At 44.3% G+C, this 8,119-nt stretch overlaps 1 long non-coding RNA gene across 1 annotated transcript; it reads left to right on the forward strand.

Annotated features, from left to right (window-relative positions):
- The first annotated feature begins 5,418 nt into the window (after positions 1–5,418).
- LOC124702467 lies at positions 5,419–7,370 on the forward strand. Its single transcript, XR_007002511.1, has 2 exons — positions 5,419–7,194; positions 7,291–7,370. It is a non-coding gene; the product is annotated as an uncharacterized LOC124702467 (long non-coding RNA).
- The last annotated feature ends 749 nt before the right edge of the window (positions 7,371–8,119 follow it).

Consider the following 8,119-nt stretch of genomic DNA (forward strand, 5'->3'; position numbering starts at 1 on the left):
ACTCAATTAATATAGGAAGTACAAGGAAACTGACAAAATCCAAATGTACAAAAAACAAATAAGTCCAGTCATCCACGGGAAGTACAAGCCATGATTCTAAGAAGTGGAAGCACTGACTATAGGAAGTACAAGCACTAACTACGGGAAGTACAAAGTGTTCATATAAATTTTTATCGGTTTTTATGAATAGTTTCGTGAAACCGCACCGAGAAGTACAATTGTATTTCCCGGGAAGTACAACCTCACTTCGAGGGAAGTTCAACGCTCTGTTCCTGCGGGGCGGAAATGTATTGTGAAAATGAAATGCAGGAAAAAAATCCTATCATCCGCGTGGGAGTTCAAATACTTGACGCTGAGGATTACTACCATTCAACACGAGTAGTACAACCACTTAACATAGGAAGTACACAAAACCGACAAGATGTAAATGCAAAAGAAAATCCCATCATCCAAGAGGAAGTTCAAATAATTGACATCGAGAAGTACAACCATTCGACACGAGCTGTACAACCACCTATTATAGGAAGTACAAGAAAACCGAAAAAATCTAAATGTACAGAAAAAAATCTCGTCATCCGTGAGGAAGTTCAAACACTTAAAGCTAAGAAGTACAACCATTCGACAAGAAGTACACTCACTTAATATAGAAGTATAAAAAACCAGACAAAATCTAAATGTACAAAAAAAATCCCCTCATCCGCGAGAAGTACAATCAGTGATTCCGAGAAGTACGAGCGGTGACTGCAGGAAGTACAAGTGGTAACCATGGGAAGTAGAAAGTTTTCAGATAAAATTTTATCAGTTTTTCTGAACATTTTCATGAAACCACACAAAGAAGTACAACCGCATTGCCCGATAAGTACAAGTTTATGTCGAGAGAAGTTCCGTGCTCTGTTTTAACGGGGCGGAAATCTATTGTCCAAATCTCATCGATTTGATCACCAACCACTTTAATAATTGTCACCAAAAGCTTTATATGGTAGAGTATGTGTCTAATTTCATTACCTACATCATTTCACAACAAATAAATGGATCCAATCCATCGAATTCAAGTCGCTATCTCATAAAATATACCGGAAACATGATTTCAAAACTTCTAAATTAGTTTTAAACCGTTCGGATTTGGAAAAATGGTAGATACGAAAAAGATGCGCCATTTTGACACCTTTCCAACCGTATATCATTTCAATAGTTTGAATATACCGCATGGAAATCACGGGGAAAATCACTCGGTGCCCGTCACATAAAACGGGCGGACAGTAATTCGAGTTATTCTCTTAAACTGTAAGGAATTAGAGAAAACAATTGAAATAAGAAAGTTGCGCCTTTTCCATAGCTTTCCAACGCCATATCATTTGCATCATTCCGACAAACGGTTGAAACAAATCATCCAAATTACTATCCGCCCGTTTTTGAGTACATCCGAATTTTGGTATTTTCAAAATTGTTCAAAAACTGTGAGGATTTTGAAAAAACGTAAAACATGAAAAAATTGCGAAATTTCATTATCTATCCAACGGTATATAATTTGCACAGTTTCGATAAGCGATTCGACAATCGAACTAAAAGTTCGTTTTCTGGCCATATAGTGTCGTTTTCGTATTTTAAAAATTAAATTTAAACCGTGCAAAATCTGCAAAAATTATGAACATGATAAAGTTGTGGTTTTTCATTATCTATCCAACGGTATATCATTTGCATAGTTCCGACAAACCGTTGAGAAACCCGAAGTATAATCAGTAGCTGTTAAGAAAATAGGAAGTTCAGGTAAGTTCGATAGAAAGTTGAACCCTGTTATCGGGGAAGTTCAACCTTGTGTCCAAGAAAGTACAAGTCGGTGCTCAGAATATTATTCTGCAACTGGTTGCAGAATAGTGCTGGTATATATATAGTGTGCTACCATGGTGGCTAGCTGTGCACGTCAATCCACCCGTTCGATCGCCTATAGGGAGTATGAAATCTCCTCGCGAGAGCACGAAAATCTAACGGAAAATAGCAACACCGTCTTACTGAGAGCATTCGCATGGAATTAAAATAACCGCGTCCCTTCCTCAACCCATTCAACCCTCACCCATTCACATCCGATCGATTGTTTTTTTTCTCCACACCAAACCGAGCAGACCTCACCCCGACTACGAATTCATCCCCGACCTCCCGTCCCATCCCCTACGCCTCAATCCTCCGACCCCCGCCGGCGGTTGCTCCTACGATCATGCCCCATTCCCCAGCCACCACCGCCTCGGGTTCCCTTGATGGCATCTGAATCTGCTCGAGATCCGGCGACGGACCCCCGATGCCGATGTCCCCGGTACCTGTATTCCACGCCGGTCACCCACCGCGGCCTGGCAAAGTTCCTGCTTCACCACTATCTTGGAGGCGCGCGGTGTGCCCCTGACGTCAGGGAGGTGGGAGGCGCGCGAGATTGGTCTCCCCGTTAGGTGCTAGAGAGGCTGAGGGAGGATTGGCTGGCCTTCGCTCGCATGCGGCCTGCGCGTACGTGCTGGGTATTCAACCGGGCCTACTACCTCCAGCCTCGGCACAACAACAACAACAAGGTAAGAGAGATGGAGGTTGGGGTCGCCTGTGCAAGCCCTGCCTCTACCGGCCCCTTCATCTGCGGCTGTCGCAACCCAGGAAGCCACACGAAGCAAAGGTCAAGGCGACGAGGAAGAGCACTACGGAGTCAGACACAAGGTAGGAGGAGTCGTAGGACGGCAGGAGCCCATATTTTGGTGGAAAAGATTCGTCTCCTGCCTCCCTGATTTGCACAAAGTTTGGGTGGTTTTCACGGGGAATCGTTTTTGTTTTGGTAATTACGGAGAAGTATCTGGGATTTGGTTTGCTCCCGATTTTGCTTCATGCTTTTGTATAGTGTGGATTTGTGCTACAGATTTGGGTTTTCCATATCAGTTTGTGGGTGCTAGAGCAACACAATTTGGGCACAGTGCTGCTTCATGCTTTTTGTCCTGCTCCTGGATTCCAGTAGTTGATTGCCTCGATGGTCCACGACCTGTTTCGATAATAATTGCTTATGTGGATTTCTGGACCTATTCATGATGTAGCGAAGCTTTGTATTTTTTTTGTCTTCGAGTCACGAATCTGTTCATGTATCCGAATCTAGCAAGTGCAAATCTCTACTAAACTTAGGAATATTCAGAGCTGTTAACAACGTGGAGCATCATGATCCATGTGTATCTTTTGGGTTTTCTTCCTCTTGTTCACTCGCTTACCAATGTCAAGTTCAATGATATGCAAAGTATTCACCTCCGGTAGGGGAATCGTGGATATAACAATTGCAGAATTGCTTTGTGCCATCCACTAAATATCGCTTTGCTTTGTCCGTAACAATTGCGGAGATCATGCTTGGTGGCTTTATTTGTATGAGGTGGTGAATATCCACGCCAATTGTGAAGGCAAAATCTCCATCGAAGAAGAGTGGAATCCACCCGATCCAGTCCGTCTGTGTTGATCGCCGCATCCTTTGCTATCTCTGAATGGCCAAACAATTTGACTTTTCTATTCCTTAGTCTAATGTTTATGAATAATGGCCAAGGCATTCGAGGGAGGAGAAACTCCAGGAGACTGCCTGCCTTGTTCGACAGGCCTAAGAGACATTTCAGGCTAGCGGAACTCGGAAAGGTAATTGATCTCCTGCTAGATTCTGTCTCACATTCATGCACCTTTTCCCAGATTACGAAAACGCCATCGATTAGTGCGGTGCCTTGAAAATAAATATCACGCGCCTTTAAAATGCACTGACTGGCTTTCAACAAAATTTGCAGATCGTGCCGTTCATGCAGTTGGGCGATCATTGGGCATCACTTTCCATTATGCTGATGCAGAGGTCAAGTTTGCCCATCCATCCAGCCGTGTCATCCAGGACACCCAAGATGTGGAGGATGAGTATTTGTGAAGACAGGCCATTCCATCAGAAGCATAACAATATTTGAGCATCATCTGCAGTCATGGCTTCCCCGAAAAGCTCAGTCCTCAAGCATGGCTCAGACCGTCCGCGGCACGCACCAGTTCGGTGTACTGACACGGCGAGGTGACGAGCCTTCGAGGAGAAGAAGGCCAACAAGTGCGCCGGATCATCCGCATGTTTCATGCCATTTCAAACGTCAATTCCATGTCCAACGGAAGTGATGTTTTACAAGTCAAAACGAACGCCAACTGGAATTACAATTGCAGTACAAACTGTAATCCCTTGCTTTTTTGCTTTTCTTATTTTCTTTGCTATAGCTATCAACAAAACAGCTGGTTGCATCTTGTTTTAATTTTAAAACCTGTTAAAAATTCTAGGTGTGAATAGAGTACTAGAGAACTGGAAGTGCAAGTCGCGCAAAACGTACAGTTAAACTGTTGTTGGAGTCACAATTTGCAATGTCCATATGCATGGTTCACTGTTTCCTACTCGTTGGTCAGTTCAACTGTCATTGGAGTTGCAATTTGAATGTCCATACGCATGGTTCACTGCTTTTGTCAGCTGCCATTTGAGTTGCAATTTTGCAATGTCTCATTCGTTGTCCATTTTACTTAAGTGTGAAGAGTAAAACGTACAATTAAACTACCATTTGAGTTGCAACATGCTTAACAGCCATTTGATTTGCAATTTGCAATGTCCCATTCGTTGGTCAGTTCATCTGCCCGCATATCATCTGTACTATCATAGGTACAAGGGAATAGAGCATGCAGGTTCAGCATGGCAAAACAAACGCCAGTGAGAATGGTAGTTTCAAACGCAGTTTGGACGGAGCATGTCAAAACCAACTCCAACTCCATGTGTATGTCAAAACCAACTGTAATTCTGAACGTAGTTCTTGTCTGTATATCGTTTTTGCTTTTTCTGCAGAGAAAGGAGTGTCGATGGTTCTTATCTAGAAGAAAGGAGTGCGTTTGTAAATGTAACGTTAGCTATGCAAACTAAAGAGCCAATCGTATATGAAAGTGTAGAAATAACTGTAGAAATCATGTGTATTATCAAACGTATATTATATTGTACTACAGTCGAAGTTGCACTTCACTTATTTGCTCAGATTCTACATTGTAGAATACAACTTTGCAATTCGGCCAGCACACTAACGGCTGTAGAAGCCAATTCAAATTTCTGTTAGCTCACTTCACTGCTAGACATAGGAATCTTGATCCCTTGATTTTCTTGCACACTATATCCAGTGGCCAATGGTGGGTGCATAGCTAGCCACCATGGTAGCAAATCCGAAATACTGGGCTACCATGGTGTGTAGCTGCGCACGCTAATCTAGCCATTAGATCATTCTATGGAGAAACTTCCACCATTGATTGAATTAACGGCGTTACTATGTCCGTCCCACCACCCGCTCGTCCGGCCGGCCCTATCAATAATAAATGTGTCCACCTCTCACCCTGCCCTTTTCCCCATCACGTTGTACACGCCCACCAGAGAAACCCATGCGTGACGGTAAACTACGCCGCCCGATCTCCCTCCCCATCTTCTTCCCTACCGGCGCCCCGCAGCGTCTCCCGAACTCCTCCCCCGCCTTCTTCCTCGTCGGGCCTCCTCTGCCGCTTCTTCCCCCCACCTACCTCTAGGCCAGCACCTTACCTTCAACTCGATCCCCATCACCACCATTCGTCTCTAACCGTGCTCCACTGGCTCTGACGCCGGCCGATTTGCCCTGTGGTGGTGGCTGCTGCTGGCAGAAAGCGGTCGCATGCAACTACTAGGACCTGACCGCATCCACCTTTCTTTTGCTATTTTTCTTTGTTCTCCATTCGTGAACTTTTCTTCCACAAAACCAGCTCACGTTTCTCTCTCTTGGCTAAGTCAGCCCATTTCTCTCTCTGTTGGATAAGTCCCCTCTCTTGCTTTTTTTGATTGTTGTACTAAGAAAAAAACATTCGTTCCTGGGTGATTAATTCAGGCCAGATCTGGGCAGTAGCGGGCCTGCGGGTGTTGCGCACACGAGGTTCTCCCACTTGATTTCTGTAGTGATCTAGATCTACACTTTCTTTAGTCTGGTTCTTGATTTCTTGCATTTCTCTCTCCTGTCCTTGGATTTTTTATCTCTTCATCTCATGAATTCCAGTACCAGAGCGCCCATGCTGGATGGATGGATGATTTTTTTTTTGAACGGCGGCGCGACGGCCACTCCCGTACCCATTCCTCCCGCACGCCCGTTTCATCCCTGCTCCTCCTCGCATGGTTTTCTTTTGATCTCAATTTTCTTCAACACTTTTCTTCGATCTGGATATCATGTTGTTGCCGATTCAGATACCATGTTGTTTTCTTGTACATGGTTACCGATCCAAGATCCAGATCCCATGTTTTTTTAAACGATTCAGATCCGATGTTCACTGAAAGAAGTTTTTTACATGGATTTGCTTCACCACACGGAGTTGATTCCTTTGTACATAGTCTGTACCCGATCCAGATCCTGTTAATTTTTTTGCACATCGCCGATCGGGTCGGTTCTTTTGCTTCACCTTCAATTAGGATCATGTTGATTTTTGTTTGCCTCCTCCCTGCGGCAAACCGCACGGCGCCGCGTCCTGCGCAACACCACGCCGCCGGTCGGGTCGCCCGTGACCCTAATTCCCCGCCGACGGTTGGGGCTCGCATGTCGGGGGTGAAGAAGCCGGTAGAGGTTGGGGCTCGCATGTCGTTCTTTTTTTGAATCTATTTTGTTTTCATTTTTTTTTGTTTCCGATCTGAATAATTCACGTTTGAGGGAATCAGGTCCATGCCGATTTTTAATCTGTGGCTATTGTGGCGACCCCCGCCAGATCTGCACGGTGAAGGATGCCGCTGGCGGGATCTCGGCAAGGAGACGGAGGGAGCTTGGCCAGTGTCTCCGGCGAGGTTGTTTTTTTTCTAATGCAAGGACGGCAGAGGGAGCAGTCGTATGCAAGTTCTAGACCAAGCTGCACCCACCATTTTTTACTGCCTTTTTCTTAATCTCTTTTCGTTCATTTTCTCACCAGAAGCTAGCCCATTATCTCTCTGTAATTGATAAGTCCTCTAGCTCTTTTGCTTTCGTTTCTGTGGTTGTACTAAGAAAAACGAGCTCCACCATGTAGAGATAATGTTTGGTCATCTTGTGATTAGCGTGAAAGTCTATGGTGCGGGTCTCAGGCCGGGTCATAGGCGAGAAGAGGAAGCGGCCGTCTTGGGCATCCAGGGAGATCCAACATGCAGCGCATGAAGAAACCTAGGTGGAGGCAGTCGTGAGGATGTAAATGTTTTTTGGTCGATCTGGATTTGCATCACTCTTTTTTTCTGATCTTGATTTTTTTGTGTGCCCAATACAGATTCCGTCGAATTTTTTGTTCATGGTGTTTCCCGGATCCAGTTCCCATGGTCATTGAAATAAATGGTAGAAATTGGTTAAGTATTTGCTTCAGTGCGTGATCTTTTTTATGCAGGGTGTATTTCCAATCCAGATTCTAGTTTCATTCAAATAAAGAGCAAAAACTTATGAAGAAAATGTTTTGTTAATTATCTTCTAATATTGATCCCATTTTCATCTGAGTTTTCTGATTGGTTGATATTTACAGAAAGCCTTTTGGCATCATTTTTTTTTGTTACATGATAGTAATTATTTTGGCACCATTAATCTTGTTTGAGTCAAACCTGGTGTAGACTATGGGCAACAGCCGTAAATATCATGGTGCATACAAATTCAAAAACAATAATAATCATGCCACATCACAACATGACCGTAATGTTGTCAATACTACGGAGAGTAGTGGTGTAATCGTACAAATGATATTAGCATATAAAGAGGGCTTTTTTTGAGGTAGCATACAAAGAGAGAATCCAACGGTACCGATTGCGTGCGTAGCTATCACCCCTGGTATAAAATCCGCGTCGTGTATATATATATATATATATATATATATAGGGTTACACTATTCTGAAACCAGTGCTCAGAATATTATTCTGAGCACCGTCCGACCTTATAGGAGCGATACAGCTTGACGGGAGAAAAGTATGCCTGTAAATGGGCACGTCCGTGGCCGCCCACCCAATGCCGTTTGTGGCCTTTTAAATAAAACGGAATCAGGTGGCTCGTCCATACATTCCCGCCCTGGGTAGCGGCCGGCCACCTGCCCGATTACCGCCGCCAGGCGCCAACTT

The sequence above is a fragment of the Lolium rigidum genome, chromosome 3, assembly GCF_022539505.1.
Source record: "Lolium rigidum isolate FL_2022 chromosome 3, APGP_CSIRO_Lrig_0.1, whole genome shotgun sequence".
Taxonomy (NCBI): domain Eukaryota; kingdom Viridiplantae; phylum Streptophyta; class Magnoliopsida; order Poales; family Poaceae; genus Lolium; species Lolium rigidum.